Here is a 19,842-nt window from a genome sequence, read left to right as displayed (position 1 = left end):
CTTGTGCATGCAAATGTGCTCATGTATCTTAGTGAAGAATGTGCCTCTAATTCTCGTTAAAGCCCTTATGCAGCCATGAGTTGACAGACTGCCTCAGCCAACCGCCACATGCATTAAAGTGACTGAGGGAAGATAAACGCTCAGGACCCAGATTAAAGTGACAAATAGACTGCATGCAAAGTGGCAAAGGTAAATTGTGTTGCTAAATGCAAGTGGAGACATTTTCTGTGACTGCAGAGCCTAGACTATCTGTGATAAACGAGGCATAAGTGCTAAAGCACCCAAGTTGAAGCAGCTACATTTCACATTGCCCTCTGACCACTTATTCACTCCAAAAACATTAGAGGCAAAGCAAAGCATTGGTTGTTAATCAAGTAAATGTACTGTTATGCAAAAATGTATCCCGTTTTAAATGAACCTAAAACAAAAAAAAACTCTTAGCTGAGTAAGAACAGATCTGTTGTGTGGAATATTTGAATGAAACATTAAAATACCTTACGGTTTAACACTAAGATATGAACACAAGTTGTACAGCAAATACAAATACTGACATCACAGAACATCAATAACCTCAATGTGGGGTCATGTTGAATCATTTTGTATCCTGTCACCGTATTAGATTACTTTAATTCGCTGTATCACTGACACGTGTGCCACACAGTAAAATATACTGAAGTCCATGCGTGTTTCAAAACAGTTGTCTTCATATCCACACATCAGTGTATGACAGGTATCCTGTAGTCTACATGACACATGTTCCAGTAGCCGAGTACAGACTCTGCACCCGAATCGCGTCTGCATGTTTTCCCTCTCACATGACAAGTCAAGAAACAAACTACCACACAGACAGCACATTTGTCACTCAAGTTGTAGCAGAAGCAGTATTGGTAGCAGTAGTAGTACAGCAGCAGCAATAATGGTACCTTTTTATATCAGTCTGAGCTGTAACCACAATACATGGATTTGGGTTGCTGTTGTCAGATAGCCTCAGCAGTTACAGTAATAGTAGAAGTAGGCTTCAATATTACTTCAAATCAAAGCAGCGGAGTGAAAGATACTCTGACTTTTGGTCCCTTGTATAGGTCAAGCTCCAAACATGCTGGATCCTACACTGCCCATGATGCAAATCGTTAATGACTTTACTGCACGTGCCACCCTCGCTGCCTGAATCTAATTCATGAGAGTGGATCCTCTTGATGGGACTAGGAACAGCTGAAGTTACAGCAGCATCTGCATTATCACAGGTGTTGCTATTGCTATGTAGTATACCGTTACACATTGCTATAACGGTGCAAAAGTGTGTGCAAGTGTGTGTTTTGTCAGTGAGACAGAAAGGCTGATCACAGATAGGGGCCCTGCAGTAAGTGTTGATTTATTGCTTCATTTGCATCTTTGACACAGTGTGTTGAAACCCAACTCCATTCTGCTGCCTGTGGGTTACGACATCAAACTGTACTCTTCGACTGCACCTGTGGCGCACACACATACACACACACACACACACACAAACACACACAAACACACACGGTTTTGGCAAGAAAAATGTATACAAAGTTTTACATGACAACATAAGGTAAAAAGAGCTGTGCTGGTTTTCAGGCTGGAGCTGGAGGAACTGTTAATGATGAATTATCTGGCAGTTTGGTTTAGGCAACGGTTTCCAAAGTAAACACCAGAACTGGATCGGCACAGTGATAAGATACAGAAGATTAACATTAGGAATTTATGCGGAAAGTTGAACCAAGTGTCAAGTTGGAGACGCTTGAGCTGTAGAAATTAACACTAAAATGCCAAAGTTGTGGACAGAGTTGGCAGAATACAGACAGACAGAAACAGATCTTCTTACTCTAACGGTCCTGAGTTGCTGCTTTGTTCTAAATAAATGCTCAATATTTAAGATAAAAAGAAAATTTACATTTAATAGGCATTGTGAAACAGAGTTTTGAAAGTTTCCTTTACATTCATGATTTCATGTATTTGCTTTTGAAACACAACTGTATGTTGAACGGTGTTGAACATAATTCTATGAATGGAGAAAAACAATTTTCACGCATGCTTTTTCGAATGAATATATTTATTTCTTTTCGTTTTTTTGTTTGTTTGCGCAAATTCTGTTAATGTCATTCTCATTTAGGTATAACTCAGCCTTCCTAAATTAGAGACTAACTTTAATGACATGACCCACACCTCCTTTCGTCCCTCCTGGTCAATGTGTGTCCATTTAGGTCCAATTTGAGTGTGTGTTGCGTGTGTGTGTGTGTGTGTGTGTGTGTGTGTGTGTGTGTGTGTGTGTGTGTGTGTGTGTGTGTGTGTGTGTGTGTGTGTGTGTGTGTGTGTGTGTGTGTGTGTGCGTGCGTGCGTGTGTGTGTGTGTGTGTGTGTGTGTGTGTGTGTGTGTGTGCGAGTGCACCCAAGGGGACGTTGGTCTGTGCATGTCCCTCTGTGTTTGTGTTTGAAGATGTTGTGTGTCGGCATGTGAGTGTTTATACATTTCGACACAAACCTGCCACTTTGGCCTTCGGGGCTGAAACATGAACCAGCAGAGCAGAGTTTACATCAGTACACAGCAATCACAGGAGCCAGCTTCCCAAAAAGACTCGCCTCTGACCACATCACTATGGCCTTCGAAACATAAACACTGTTGATTTAACAACCGATATAGACGGATAAAAAGGTGGATGAACTACATTTTACATTTGCCCTTTAGACATAGCTAGCAAGACGTAGCTGGCAATCTTATCCAGAGTGACATTTGTTTTAAGTTTCTCTTAGTGATCACCGGAAGGTGAAAAGACATCATCTTTTTATACTTTTTGCTTTAATTTGGACTAAGCAACTTCGTACTCTGATGGCTTAGCAGGAAATAACAATTTGAACTGTTGAGTGTTTAAAGAAATATATTACTTTTAAATTCTGCCATGTGATCTATGCAGTGAACTAGAGGCTGCGCTTAGATCTAAATTTAGTGTTTTTAGTGTCTTGTAGGAATTTTTGCTCTCAGTGAACAGGTTTGAGATTTGATTCATCAGCTTTCTAGCAGTGACTCTTCCGTTCACCTACAATATTCTTTGTGCAAACAGAATTTACAGCATCTCTTTTAGACAGAAGGAGAATCTCTTATCTGTTTTAACCTTTAATTGATTTAGACTGGTGTATTTTATGAAAATTCAGCTGAATTAATGTATATACAATGTATATTATCATACAGCAGGTTTATGTATGCAAAATCGATCATAGCTTTAAAATCAAGTAAATGCAAATTCCCACTTTTGTCCTGTGCTAAAACCCTCAGTACTTAATAACTTGAGAATGATATAGAGTAAGCTGATCGCAGCTCCACAAAATAAATGCATCCGTGCAGAAAAGGTGTTTCAGGATCTTTTAACTGTGATTGAAGGGGAATTCAGCGTCTTACAGTGGAATCTAGAGCTGTAGTTTGCTGCTACATTTTTTTAAATTGAAAGAGCAAAAGCGACCAAAAACAAGTATCCCTCCAGCTGCTGCTGATCTAATCTGTTGTTGGGAGATTTACAGCGCAAACTAATGGAAGTTTTGAAGCAGGGAGGAAAGATTTCCTCCCATCAGTAAAGGGGAGGGGATTTCATCTGCCGTATTTTTTTGTGAAACTATGTAATTTTCCCTCTACTTCTAGTTTAGTCAAAGAGGAGGATGATATAAATCAAATGAAGGGCCTCCATCCTCAGGGACCGGAGAGCTGAAACCCAAACCAAGCCAAGGTTAATGAAAGTTCAACTCAAGATTTATTTTAATTGTTCCATTGTAATTTCTTTAACTCAAACAAAATGTCTCCTTTTGTTGAAGTCACTCGCTAAATAATATCACATCTGAAGTGGAAAATTGAAAGTGTCAAAAAAGTTTTTCTCCCCTCCACTCTCTGGGTTAAATTCATAAAGCGATTCAATATTGTGAAGTGAGTGATACAAAGCTCCGTTCAAGAAGCACACTGGGAATACAGAAAATCTGAAAAAGAAATGAGAAAATATGGCAACAAAGGGAAAATACAGACATGTCTTTTAGTTTTTTAACTTGAATGAAAGGAGAAAGTAAATTTAGGCAACAGAGTGTCTTAATCATTATTTTTTCAATAATTCATCAATGTATTTGCATAGCAATAGACTGCTGAGGCCTACATTTTAGTTTGGAGCTAAAAAGTGATTTATATAATGCCTTTTAATTATAAAAAATATAAGTAAGTATTCACCTATTATCATATCTACTTAGTTAAATACTAAGCCAGTCTCACATCTTTCATTCGACGACAAGCAAATTAATTACTCGACAAGAGTAACTTACAGTATAACAATAGCACATGAAGATCAAAGGGATAGTCCGTACATAACCATTAGACAGGTGCAACATTGTCAAGCACCACAATGAAGGCCAACTTTTGCCCTTGATCAGCGAGCCGACGTCTGTCCTTGATCGCTGCCAGGGAACGTGAAGCGCGGTTCTACATGAATCAGTGCAGCAAGACACCACATGAAGCATAACAAGGGCACTAGCCAGCTTTGGTATGAGTGTTTGCAAACAGGAACTAGCTGGTAATCTGCTTCTCCCTCCATTCCTGCACCCCCAGCTGTGCAGGGGCCTATTTTAGACATCCAAACTGCATGCTGGGAAACACTGACACCCCGTGAGCAGTGATCAGCATGCGTTGCCATGAAAGAAGTGTGTGCGTGCCTGTGTGAGTGCATGTGTGTAGCAAGGGTGTGAGCTGATGATATTATTACTAATTATTGAAATAACTTCCTGCCACCTGTCTTGCTGCTGCCTTGTGCCAAAGTAGAACACATAGTGATGAAACTGTTGAAGGAGCTTTGACAAAACTGACAGCGGATGTGGCTATAAGCTCTACCTCATCTAATGCTTGGCATATTTTAAATGATTTGCAACATTTTTATATGAAGTAAATATTCATATCAGTATTTGCTGTAAAACAATAGTGATTCAATCCGTATGTTGGGTGTTTTTAAATTTGCTGTAGTCAGTATCTGGTGAGTCTTAAAGAAAATTCCTCTATTGCACATAGCTGATGTCTGGCAGAACCTCCAGTGCTGTTACTGAACAGTATACAGAAGATGAAGATAAAATTGGCTTGGTTTGCATGATTGGGAAGAGAAAGGAGCGCCACCTACTGAAACTTACACTTCACCAACAGAAGTACAGACCCACCTGACCACTTTACTGGTATTACTGTACAAGTTTTAGAAGTCATCTAAAGATATTTGTCATCAAATCATACAGTATGATCTAATCAATTATATCTTCAATTAAAGGAGCAATTGCATATTGCGTTACTTTTAATGTTCTAACATCAAGCCATTTAGTCCCCCATAAGTTCTAATTAGTACAATATTTTGTCATACTCGTCCTGCAAAGATGATGCAAACAATATTTCAGAAATATCTAGATAAGGCATAATATCAATATGTTTTAGCTCTTGTAATGCTTAAGCTCAGTGTCATCTCTGGGATGTTATATCACACAAATAGGTCTTGTTCAGCATACTGGTTGTTAGGTAGGTTGTCACGTAACACTGTTTTTATTGAAACTATGGTGAATGTGATGTAAAATGTCAACAAATTATTTTTAGTTTAAGCCTTGTTCCCGAAAGTGGTTGAAATCCTGAACTAGCACTCAGAGGGTGTACATAAACTATTTTCTGTGTCACAAATTTGCCTTGAGTCATCACCCTTGCCCTGGATCACTCTGCTCCTACTTACATCCAAATCCTCAGCCACACTAAGTACCAGAGCTCATGTAACTCACGCCAGCACAGATCTGCCTTGCCTCTTTAACACCTCTAGTGACCAGTCAAAGTGCTGAGCCAGCAGGGCTACGCTGAAATGAAACCGCTTTTAATGTCACAGGGTTTTAATCTGTCAAATTGTGTGGGTGAGTTAATGAATCATGACACTATGGGCTTTTATTAAAGGTCCCATGACATGGTGCTCTTTGGATGCTTTTATATAGACCTTAGTGGTCCCCTAATACTGTATCTGAAGTCTCTTTCCCGAAATTCAGCTTTGGTGCAGAACTACAGCCACTAGAGCCAGTCCCACAATGAGCTTTCCTTAGGATGTGCCATTTCTGTGTCTGTAGCTATTGAGGAGGAGAGAGGAGAGGGGCAAGGTGGAGGGTGGGGGTGTGGCCTTGACCAACTGCCACTTTTCTCGTTTGAAAGCCATGATGTCTCTCTCTCATGGGTTGGCCAAATTCTCTGGGCGGGCAAAGCAGAGAAAGGGGAGGTAACCTTGCTCCTTATGACCTCATAACAAGCAGATTCCAAAACGGATCATCTGAGCTTTCATTTTCTCAAAGGCAGAGCAGGATACCCAGGGCTCGGTTTACACCTATCACCATTTCTAGTCACTGGGGGACCATAGACAGGCTGGGGGAACTCATATTAATGTTAAAAAACCTCATAAAGTGAAATTTTCATGCCATGGGACCTTTAAATATTATATTTGAGCCTTAGTTCTTCGTATCCTTCATTATTGGCACATTACATTCACATGTTTTGATCAACTCCTCATTTAGAAATGTAATGCATGACGTTTACTCCACCACTAAATACATACTAAGAAATCAAAATATTTGAGTTTCAGAGGAAGATTTTACTGTCTCAAAATGCTCTAATCTTGAGGCGTATTCTTTTCATACAGTATTTTAACAGAAATTGCAGCAACTATTATTTCACCTTATTGTAATCTGTTTATTTGTAATTTGTATATCTGTACAGCCCGACACATGGGCTAAAAACATACAGAAATGGTAGATTTAATCTGTATTACATTTGTCTCTTCTTTCAAACCCTCTTAAACTAGCTTGAGCTGGTTGCTAGCCTTTCTAAGCTTGGCTCTGATGGTCTTATACTGGTCAATCTTTTCAGCAAAAAAAACTAACATAAAAACACTGACCAGAAAACGTAGTTGTTAGTTAGAAGTACTTAGTTGCTCAAGTGCCCATCATCAGTGTTTGTGTCAAGAGGTGCAGCTCATCATTTTCTAATCAGAAATGTTTAATAAGTGACCATTTTTCAGTCTACCAGCATAATTTACAATCTCACTTCAGATCATCTAAAAGAGTGGTAAGCAGTTTAAGCTGGTCCAGGCTGGTTTGGACCAGGCCTGGTTAATCCAAGATTTGTGACACTTATGCTTCTCTTACTATTCTTGTTGTTCTCCTTTCCTGTTTTAAACAGGTGCTCTGTAAAGTTGTATGAACATTATTATTAATATTATTACTCATCACTTCTTCCATCCATTTTTACATCGCTAAACCCGCAGAGAGACAGACTAGCTGTCCTCTGTGACGTCTGTCACTATGTCGCCTTTACAGCTCCATTTGCTGGAAGACAAATGGGTATAAGTATACCCGCTACACTCTCTGGCATGATGGGACACAGCGCCAGGCATACCCGCCTTTACCACAACTAGACCGCTTCCCACTAAAGTACAAGATGGGGGTGTTTAAACCTGTTGCTATCTGCGAGCAGAGACTGAGACGCTGATATTTCACACTGTCTTAACTTTCTCCCAGGCTATACGACGCCGGGCTGGCAGCCATGTTGGAGCTGTAACTGCAGAGGGAGATAAGTGTCGTGACTCCGAGGTTTCATTACCTCTCACACAGTTTAGCACTGGATAGCATTAGCTGTTAATGGCCCTTTCTAACTAAAAGGGGTGATTCAGACAGACAGCATTCAGCCCATAAAGCCACCATGGAAAGCATCTTGCTAAATAAGGACACACTCTTAAAACACAAGGTGTCATTTCCAACACTCCACGTGTCTTCTTTCAGATGGCACGCATTTGTGTCACTTTTCAAGAGTATTATGTGTTTAATAACACATACTGTTACAAGTTATTAATGTTCTGTTGAAAAATCACAAATAAGTAAATTAAGACTTCAAGATGGATTCAAGAATATGCTGAAAGAAACACTCATGGCAGAGCTCAAAAATAACGCCTGCCAACAGGAAATTACTTGATGACTTTAAGATAATATTCAAATGATAAAATAAGTTTGTCTTGATGAATAAACAACACCTGTATAATTTTAAGCTTAGTTTAAGCATTAAATAAGGATTTAATGCCGTCAAACTAACAGCTTGATTTGTAGTCCTATAGCCAAAAGGAAGCTATCAACTCAAGCAAAATAATGTTAGCTTTAAGAGTTGCCTTGATGGTCATAAGATAAAAGCTGTACCTTGGCTCATCTACAAGTACTGTATGTAACAAGGTTAGCAAGATTTGATTACAAGGAATCTAAATTTAGCTGGGCAACTTATCAAATCAAATAGAAAAAGATGTACAATCAGAGTTTGGCTGCTAAGATCTATTATTTAATAAGAGAGTCCTGGCGTAATCTAAAGTGTATCCAAGAAATTTGTTGCTGTGCACTGATGTTCTTGAAATTACATCTGTCTTATTTGCTTTTTATCCATATGCCTAACGTGCATGTGTGTGAATTAATATATGACATAATTTCATTGTTCTGCTTGACTCTGCTCAATTTGTGCCTGTAAAATGAAATGAAGATTGTGCGTGTGTTTGACTGCGTGCGACTGCAATAGATTCTCAGCAGGGAATATATCCAATTCCACAGCACTAATGCACCCCTTTCCATTCGTTTTAACCATATGTCAGTGTGTTGTGCATAACAGAGAGGAAGAAAGAAGACATTTAATATCCTCATTGTACCAATATCTCACACTGTTAGGGCTGTATTGTAAGCAAGAAAATGTTTTTTCCCTTGTACTTATGTTGAAGCATTTTCTATGGACAACACTAAATATATTTAGCCATTACAGACAGTTGCGCCTAACACATTTTTACTCAGGCTCTGTTAAAAGCCCTGCATCTTAAATTGAGATGTTTAAAATGTCCCAGATTGGCCTGTGACAGAGTATATATTTATTATAAGCTAAGTTATGGGACACTGTATACTGCCTGTGTATGGGCTGTATGGCTAGGTTTTCCATGCTGTAAACTCGGGTATAAAAAGGTCAAGGGCCGATCGGGCATGTCGAGTGGATTTGGCAGCACATAATAGGCATCTTGTCTCACTGATAGGTAATAAAAGCTAACAAATGAAAAGTCCTGTGCAGCTCCCAAGACTGGTGACATTTACACACTGATCACCCTGTTTATGGCATCAGCGTTTGCCAAACTCCGGCCGTTGTCTCGACATGTGTCAATGACCTATGTTTCTCCCAAATATAGTCAGTTATGTTGGTGTCGTTGCACTTGGCTGGGCTGGTGTAACAATGGCAATGTGTACATCAGGAAAGGTCAGATGTATACTTGAAGTATAGATATATAGTACACAGTACTGAGGGGTAATAAAGAGTGCAGGTACCATTTTGTGTAATTGCTCACATCTAGACTCAGTTTATCACTCACCGTCTGCGACTTTATATTTGCATCAGAAATGTCACAGACTATGAAAAGTAATTAAACAGATGTTTCACATGTTGTTGTTTTTTAAATTCAAAGCAATAGCTGTCCAGTGGCACTGTGTGCTTCCAACAGCCCATTTTCTATTAAAACAGGCATATGGTCATGTGCCATTAGCTTCATACGCAACCTAAACTGACCGTGTGTCTGACAGATATCATCCCAATGCCTCTTTGATGTGGTGATATATTTTATATATAAAACATAGCATGTTGTCGGCAGGGGATACAGACTCAAAGACTGTTTGAGCAGGTTTACAATGTTGGGCGGCCTTATCATTCTGAGCCTAATCCTGCTTGTTCCTCCCTGACAAACAGCAGTGTCGGGTTTCTAGCCCTCCTCAGTCTACTCTGGGACTGTGATGACAGGGGACAATCCTGTAATAGAGTTCAGCTCTTATTATCAACATGCTGTAAAACTGTATGAAGGAGATTTTCATGGACTAACATGGAATGTCAGCCTTTTTAACACATCTGATCTATGGATTGATCTGACATATGCTAAATAAACTGCTGTTATAGTATATTCCTTGATGACATGTTTTTTTCCGACCTGTAAAAGCTGTAAATGAAAAAAACTGAAGTGTGCCAATAGTAGTAATCATAACTGATTGCCATGTGCCACCCTCATACAATCCCAGGTCCCCCCTCCCCCCCTTGCCCAAGTCCTAGATTTGCCACTCATCCTACATGGTCTCTTGCTGCCCTCTAGAGTACTGTTACACCCCCCATTTACACCCCCCTTTTACACACTCACACACACACACACACACACACACACACACACACACACACACACACACACACACACACACACACACACACACACACACACACAGTCACAGTGGGGTTCCTGAGCAGATCGGTGGAACAAGGACAGTCCAAATAAGTCATGATTTGCAACGTGTAAAGGATGTGCAGCACTTTGAAATTTCCACGAATGGTGATGATTGACCAACTAGTGGATGTGGAGTATATTTTGAATTTAGTTGCAGCAGTGTGAGTTTTATAGTAATATGTCGTCATATGTCGACATCAGCGAGGCATGCAGCGAGCTGCTTCCGTGATCCGTTTAGTCCTTCACGTCCCCTCAGGTAAGTGTCTGTCAGACTCCAGACAGATAAAGCAATATGAAGAATAACAAAGCAGACGACGTATCACAGAGTTCCTCCCCGAGGCAATCGGGCAGTTTGTTTTGGCCCAAGACCTGTCAAATTCTAAAGAAAGGCTTAGACAGGGTTAGGAATAACCCCAAGAGGTGAGTGAATGGTTGCAAGACAAAAAACAAACGGTCAGACTTTTAACTTTTCAGTGGACATATGCAGAATATGTTCAACCTCACCTGACAAGTGTTAATCATATCAAATTGATTTGATTACAGTAATAACTTGAACTGAAATATTAAAATGTAATCCTCTATCTTCTGTCAATCTTTTAACTGATGTGGCATCACTTTTTATCAGATGGGAACTTTTGCAATGATAATGACCTTGTTTCAAATGGGATGGTGTTGACAGGGACACTGTGGACTGGCCTGTTTTTTTTTTTTTTTTTTTTTTTTTTTGACTGGCTGAAGAGTGGCCATCCAGGGCGGGCAAGGTGTCAGACAGCCTCTTGGGTCCTCAGGCCATCTGTTTAAGTTCCTACTTTAGCAGGGGAGATGTGTGGCCGTTTTCTGCTTAATTAGGTCCAGTAAACAGGCACTCATCAAAAAGCAGCTGCTAACGTCCCCATTAAGACACAAACACACACACGCACAGATACACATACACACCAGGACACAAAAACAGCCGTGCCGTAGAGATAAAAATCAAACAAACACATCAGTAATGGCTGTGGTGAAGATTAAGGTCAGTTCAGGGGGGGGTGAACTCTCTAACCTTGACCTCTTGACCCACACAGACACCTGAGAGCCTCCTGTGTATACGTGTCTTGTTACAAAGCTGAGACATAAGAGATGCTTGGCAATCCTGTGTGTCTTACTGTGTGTTGTTTACCACTGCAAGGAATGTGTGCGCTGCACATGTGTGTAAAGACAGAATAGTTGCCACATTATCACCTCAGAAAAATCACAGGGAGCATGAGAGTGCTAACAATCAAACGCCTAATAGCACAATTATGGAGCTGTGTGGCTCGCCTCCACAGTAAGACAAAACAAGCCAACAGGAGAAGCAGGAGCCACATTTCCACATCTCACACCCAACCTCCTTGTTTGTGATTTCACACAACAAAGTTGTAAACTGGAGGGAAATATACTTAACCACACTGGACAGTTGCCAAATTTCCATAGGGCATTAGCAACCAACTGGTGCAGGCTCATTAAAGAGCAGAGAAACCTATAACCATTAAAAGGCCATTAGGCAGCATGTAATTTTGTGGAACTAAATGGCGGAGAGTAATCAAAAGCACATGAAGCCCAGCTGGGCGACTGGGCAAACTGTTTCGATTAGGGAGGAATCCATCATCGACAATGGCAGCTTTTTGGGGGGTCAATTTTCCTGTGTACTCGATCACTTTCACTCTTCCTCTCTTTGCGGTTTTGATGCTCTTCATTATGAGGATCACTGTTACAGTTACAATTACAGCTGCAATAGACAACATTTCTATGCTATAACACACCCATATTACCAGACTAAAGCACAAAATGAGGCTACCGTTCCACCTTGCCAATAGTCCAGTCTTCTATGATATGAAAATCTGCAACCAATATAAATGTCTCGATATATTTCCGTTACTATTAGAACCAGCAGTCAGGACCACTTTTAAACTTATGTTGTGACCGCTATTAAACTTATTGCAAAATGCACAATTTGAGGGTGACACTGTATAAGCTAACACTATAAATATAACATGATAATCAATCACACAAACTGAAACACACCATCTAAATGTTGCCGCTGAGTGTCTGTCTGTGGCATCCTGGGTCGCATCTGCAAACATAACGGAGACGGCCAAAATACACTGAGCTACCTTTAAAGCCGTAGCCTCACCTAGTGAAAAAGTCACAGCCCACCTCTCGTTACTAATACCCTCAAAAAATGATGTGTGTATCCGTCCCGTTATTAGGATCTACTCCAAAATTGAATGGGTTCTTTCATGGCCCATGCTACACCCTTCCAGCAACTTCCATGACAATCAGGCCTATAGTGTTTCCGTAATCCTGCTGACAGACAAACAAACCAACCAACAAAGAAACAGACTGAGCTGAAAACATAACCTCCTTGGTGGAGGAAACAATAACAAGCATAATAAGAGCTATACTTGCTGTGTATAGCTCCACAGATTATCATACAGTGTAATGAGAGCTAAAAGTGCTCACAGTGGATCTGCAATTCATAAAATAGCATACAGTACTGTATTAACATCCTACTTCTTCATCAGTAACTATACACCAGCCGCACACGCTGCATTGAAAATTTGCATGCACAAAAGGTCCAATCACCAACTTCAATGTGATTTTCACCCCAGGCAAAAGCAGTTTAGAGAAAGGCAACTACCGTGGGCCTTGTAAAAGTCGTGTCAAATTCTCAGACCGGCTCCCTGTAGTGGTAAATGGTGTCCAAGAGTAAGTTTATTACGTGTAAAATGTCATTAGGCCAGTCAAGGCACATATTTTTTCAGGCTGTTCTGGCTTTGGAGGCCATTGTGACAGGCCAGACTCTGATTAGTGGAGAATTTGAACTGACACTCCTTTCAGGGGGTTAAATCAAGTGCATGCCACCTTGTTTCAATCAAACAGTATTCACACTCACAGCAGAACATTGGGAACATTCATCCACTCTAAATTAAAGCTAGAAGGTCTTAAGTACTCTTTTGGCCAGATACGAGTGGGTTGATGAGAAAAGGCAAAGCGTTTTAACCATATCCAAAAGTCTTCACAGGAGCCAGACAAAAGAAGAAATAGCAATATTCTCACATGTTTCTTCATAAGGAATAAAGAAAGGTAACCGTTGCATCTATTTGGACTCATCCAAAATGCTACATTGGAATAACCATGCATTCATGGCCCTCCAATATAACATGCAACAAGCAGTAAGGAATGGCGATTCTAGAGTTTAATCCAGTCATCCCTAGCCATCCAGTGTTGTCCATACATTTTACGTATTAGACTCCAGGAATAATGAAGCTCACAATGTATGCGTCCACTGTTTGGGTCATTAGTAAGCTCTTTATTGTATTCCCATTGTAAGACCAACTTTGAAAGTTTCTAGGTGTACTGGGCAATTACATAGACTTAACTTCACCAACAAACACATTAACCAGTTACTTCTAGTGGTGTAAAGACAATAAGAGCAAAGGAGAAAAGGTATTAAAGGTCATGACAGCAAGATCATCAAGTGCAAAAAGTGGAGGAGGAAAGCGAAGGAGGATCTAATATGTCAGTGGTGAAAAGCAGGGGAGAGAAGGACATAAAGGGTTTCTTCTTTCAACACCTCATTAACTACAGCTATGCATCTGTCTGTTTAACCAGTAGCGGCACATAAGAAACATCAGGGCTTCACACACTGCCCATTCTTCACAAAACAACAGTTTGAACGCCATGGCGGTCAAAGGGGAATACCAAACCTAAACTGGGCTGATGAACTCGCTCACTCATTGGTCTGTTGTGTACAATATTTTGTGGATATCACATAAAACCCATGGTGTTGAAGATATGTTTCTTATTTCTATTTTTGCTTTAAAATTTGTATTAAAATATTCTCTCAGTAAACAAGCAGCCCAGTATTTTAGTACTGAAAACTAAAATCCAGTTTGCACGCAATGTAGGCTAATCTTAATAAGAACGTTAGCTGCCTACCATGTAAATGCATTTGATCAAATACTTTGAGTATATTTGCGACATACACACTTTTAATCAGCAAGAGTGCGCAAAACAATTTGTAGAAATGCAAATTTACGCCAACAGAGTTTTTATTTGTTTATTTTGTAGAGGACAGATGTTGCAAATCCAACTCAATTTAGTTGATTTCATTTATTTTACTGTCTCATTGACATCAAGCCAAGACTTTAAAACATGCAGCCCAGTTAATCTGGGGAATGAAGGGGAGAAAGTGAGTGTTTGCCTCGTAAAGGTGCTGCATGCCTTTGCAAAAGAAAGTAAAGTTGGAAAACACAATTCATTACCATCCACTTTACAGCCTTCCAAAGTTACTGAAAAAGCTTTTGGTTTTAGGCTGATGATCTCTTAAATGTTTTTATGTACACTTTGTGCTACATGACGGCCTCCACTTGTGTTTTTTGTTTTCTGCCTCCATTACTGCTTTCCAGCTTAAATATTATCTAAAAAAAGTATACCTGTACAGGTAAAAGTGATAAAGAAAATGATTAATAATAATAATAATTCTTCAAAATATTGTATTACCTTATGTTCAAAAATGTTTGTGTTGACAATGATGCTGACTTCAAATGCTCATAAAAATATCAAGATTGCAATCCTTTATATACTGTGTGGCTTTGTCTAACTAAATTCACTGGTAAACTTGTAAAATAGCTCCATTGATGCCTCACAAAGGACAATAAACATCAAGGGTAATAAATGGAGATAAAAGGATTAACAATTATAATGTATTTATTTAATACGTGAATCCTGTTCACTTGTGTTTTAAGTCTGTAACAAGTATTCTGTAAAAGGTCATTTGAATTCATACTTGCTTTATTATAATTGTTACGCATCAACACTTCCTCTCTTGCAATATGATATATGCACTGGTAACAGTTAAACCACAAGTGCTGCAGCATGTAAAGTACCCCCTTATAATCGAAGTGATAATGTACTGTATTATGTAATGACACTTCTCATACAGTATGTCCTTTAGCAGACTCTATCATCTTTAAAGAGTGGTGGAGGTGTACTCTGGTTGCAGGGCACAATCAGGTGAGGCAACCTCTCATACCGCTCTGATGAAAGGACTGTGAAAGTGAGCTAATTATTTCACATGTTCCACAGGTAATAAATAGTGGGGAGTCAGGTGAAAACGGCAACTCTGAGCTCATTATGGACTCTCTGTTACAGAGATTTTGGCACTTCAGACGGTTTCTGTCCATTTGAAGTTGGGATAAGAACGCAGTGAGTTTCATTAATTTCATGCAGGAGGACAGACAACCTTTATGGAGGTGGATGCGTCCGAAGCACACTGATGTGGAATCAAGCATGCCTCTTCACACAGGCAGCCAATTAAAACTGAGCATGATAGCTGCAGGACTGGTCTTAGTGCATGAGTTGTAAGCCATGGAGTTAGCATGTCTGCTGCTGTAATTAACAAGAGCATGATTTGGGTTAGAAAAGATGTGTAAATGTTAGTTATTATTCAAAGAAATGTAATGGAGACAGTTATTAGACCCACAATAACACATGTTTTTAATCATTCTTATTTAAAGAATAATAGACTAATTATATGAAAATAATTGATGGATCTCTATTTGGCAATGTTTGGTGACCTTAATCCAACACGCTGCATTCATCAAACTGCAAAGCGCATTAGTGTGTCCTCTCACTGTCTGAAGAGAAAATAATTAAGAAATCATTATACTAATGAAAAGCGTGGATCGGGATCCAAAGTTATAACTCTCAAGCTTAAGTTAGCTGATGTCTGAGTCACTTTGACCCAGTACACCGTCTGCAGCACATTAACAATGATATTAAAGTCATTATTTTGGCTTTCTTTTATCTTGAAATATATAGTAAGCTGAAAGAAAGAAACTCCTATGCTGTTTATGAATGTGAGCTGAAGACCTGCCAAAAGGGCAACTTTAAAATAGACACTATGTTATGGAGTGGGTTGATGTCTGACGTAGAAAGACCATAATAAAAATGTAATAAAACTGTTAAAAAGTTGTATTATTTTACTAACACCATTTCTGGCTGACTTCGTGCAGCTTTAATATATCCAGAGGTTGCCATATTTTAATGAGGATTACATTTATTTATTTGCAATGTCACAATGGCATCTACGCAGCACTCAGCACAACTCCTTGGCACTTTGCGTATCAACATTTACATACGTGCCAAACGGCCTTTGCTTACAACTGAAAATTAGAAGCAAAGGGCAGATGGACCACTTTATTAGACTTTGAGAGGGATTTTTAGAACATTGTCACTGCCTCTGAAAGATTGCCTTTAAATCTTATACTGTACACAAACAAACTCATTACTTTATGCAAAGAGAGGCATGCTTTTTATGTCTGTAGTTTGGTCAATGGTCACCTACAGGCAGCTATAAGCACGCTGGGATAACACAAGTAAATCTGCATTTAGTAGATGCTTTAGCTGGATATAAAACTGCTTCTGATTTCCTTCTTTCGCAACAGGAAGTGGGGCAATAATCAAGTTTAATTTTATTCAGTGTTAATGTAACCCTGGCAGCTGTTGGGATCAAACATGTCATTGTTTGGTCACATGCTCTCTATGCATCAGGCCACCTGCACATAGATTAACCCTTACTTTAGTACTTTATTCATTGAGCTCATTTCACTGTATCATGCCAGGGGCATGGTCACATAAAATGTCCTATATAAACATTATCATACAAATATATTACTCGTGGTTACTTGGAGAAATAATGAAAGTTAACATATGCAGATTGCCTGTCAAACTAATAATAATCTAATCTTTAACTTTGTAATACAAACTATAGTTTTAGTCCTACTCTCAAAGGTTACAGGATGTCATCACTTTGTTGATGAAATTCAAGCAAAAATGGCTTAGTATTCCCATGGCAAACAAACTCTGTCTGTCTACTCAACTCGTGCAAACATCCCCCCCCCACCTCCTCAACAACGTCTGACTGGTGTGTCCCTTGGCTGTTAGGCACTTAAGCCCCTGACTAGTCTGATTTACAGGGATGAAAAAGGGGAGTTTAGATGTTAGTCAATGAACTACAGCTACGTATGCTAGCTTTCAGCGTTGTCCTCACTCCACTGTAATGGTATTTTTATCGCTGCCCAACAAATTTACTGCTGCATCTAGCTTTGGGCTTCACATGTGCAGGAATCTCAGCCAAAAACGGAACAAAGCCAACAAAGTCCTGCTGTCCTAGACAACCACAGACAGCCGCAGCAGACATAACTAACAGCACACAGACAAAGCTAATAATTAGCATCTGACACGACCATGAGCTCTGATGTTAATTTTATTGCAGTCAAGCTACAGTAGATATCAACACAACAACACACATTCATTTCATATTGTGAATGCTCATACAATATTCACCCTTTTCCTCTGCTGTGTTTCAATAGGTTTTCATTGTTTATCATGTGCTAGTTTGCGATATTCTTTATCGTTGTATCAATATAGTATATATTCCTAGAAGGTATCCACAGTTAAAACAATTATATGCTTTTATTAGTGAGCACTAATTCAAATCATGTTACATTTTCTGCTGCAAATAAACATCAGAACCCTTACTTTTTGAGTTCAAAAGACAAATCACGCAATATTTAATGATGGATATTGAAACCTTAGTAAAAGTGATACTTGTATTGTGCAAAATGAGGTTTCATTCTTTACAATGTACACAAATGTACTTCATAAGCACTTCACATTAAAGATATATAGTATCATAGTATCTCCCTCTTGAGTCCTTCCAGCATCACCCTCTCACCACAGATTCATCCCATATTTCCACATCGACCTCACCCCGCGATGGATGTGTAGGACAATGAAAGGCCCCACTATGCACACATACTCACACTCACTACATCATATCTGAAGCTAAGAACACAGTAACCCAATATCTGGAGTTTCCCCTCGGTTTGCTGGAGTTCCCACCCACCCCTGAGGTCCACCCTTGGCTTCGGCCCCATGATTCACTGAGGACAGGAAAGGCTGAGTGGAGACATGTAATCCATTACTAACAGAGAGGGAGGAGGGGCGATGGAATGGAAGAGGAGTGGACAAGAGGACTGGAGATGGCGGGAGATATGTTGGATAGAGGACTGGAGGAAGGGGATTTTGCTAGTCTCCCGAGGCAAAGTGGAGATGCTGGGGTTGGGTAGAGTGGAGCAGAGTAAAATATTACATCATGTCTTCAAAGAAATAATTTCTCTGTGCCCAGAAAAGTGTATTACTCAATGCAGCCAATTGAAATTAGTGATCTAAGATTTAGTAAGAGAGAATGCTTCCTCTTCCTAGTTAGTTTTAGTCACACTAGGATAGTTCTTACATGTTTTCTAGCAACCACATCTGGCACCATCATGGATGCTGAGAGAACAAATGTGCAAATAATGGCTTAACAGGTATTTGAAACAAATACAGAAAAACAGATGCAAGACACCAAAAGTTCACTACTGTTATGGGATAAGAAGAGATAAAAAAACTCTCTTACTGCTCGATATACTACAAAACACACAATCATTCCCAAATCTGTACCTAGTATTTTAGCTGTCTAACCTTGACTGTACTACCTAAAAAGCAATGTACTAACAAACAACCTACTTTATTTTTTGGTATAAAGACTTGTTGACTATTTGCCAGGTGTTTACAACAGAATCAATGAGAAATATTAAACTGTTTAAATCATGCAATTTTGCAAGAAAGAAGAAAAGTATCACAAAATGATCCCTAATATGAAAGTAACAGGTAAGTTAAATGATGTTCACAATGTGATTTCCCTCATTACAAACAATATCCAGCAACTTTAAATGGGTTAAAATGTCTAATCAAAATGACTCGCACTTGTTGTGTTCCAGTGTCCTTAGATAACCAGAGAGAATCTCAAACCGACACCCGATAAGCCGCTCACTGTCAACAAAATGTGTCTCCTTTGCTCCAGAGGACCACTGCTGTTTTGTGGTGAGTTGTCTGTTTTTATTTATATCGACAGAGAGAAGAGGTGGAGAAAGCTGAGATGATGAGAAGGAAGGATACCACCCACCCAACACATACTAGGACACGGCACTCCAGAGACGTACTGCACCTGCTGTGGCCCCTGGCACATCTCCACAAGGCTCATCTCCACAAACACCTCATATATTACACACACATACACACACACACACAAACACACACACACACACACATACTTTATTTTAGCTCTGTCTGTTAACTTTTTTACTTTCTCTATTGTGTTAATTTGCTATGTTCATCTTGCCTGTGTGCACTGTTAATGTGGTTTTCAGCCTTTTTAAAGAACAAATAACATGACTGTATTGTTAGTTTTATTTTATTTTTTCAGAAAGTCTTTTTGAAGTAAGTGACACATTCAAACTTAGAAATAGGCCTCACAAATGCAGTAAAAGTCGTTCAGTGCAAGTCATTTCCTCAAGTGAATGTCCAATGATGTCTAAAACAATGATGAACATTTTGACCTTCGGTAAAATCAGGTATTGTGGTGGCAAATTTTGTTTTAACCATTATTGATTAAT

This window comes from Perca flavescens, chromosome 17 (assembly GCF_004354835.1).
Source record: "Perca flavescens isolate YP-PL-M2 chromosome 17, PFLA_1.0, whole genome shotgun sequence".
NCBI lineage: Eukaryota > Metazoa > Chordata > Actinopteri > Perciformes > Percidae > Perca > Perca flavescens.
Note: the sequence above shows the minus strand (reverse complement) of the source record.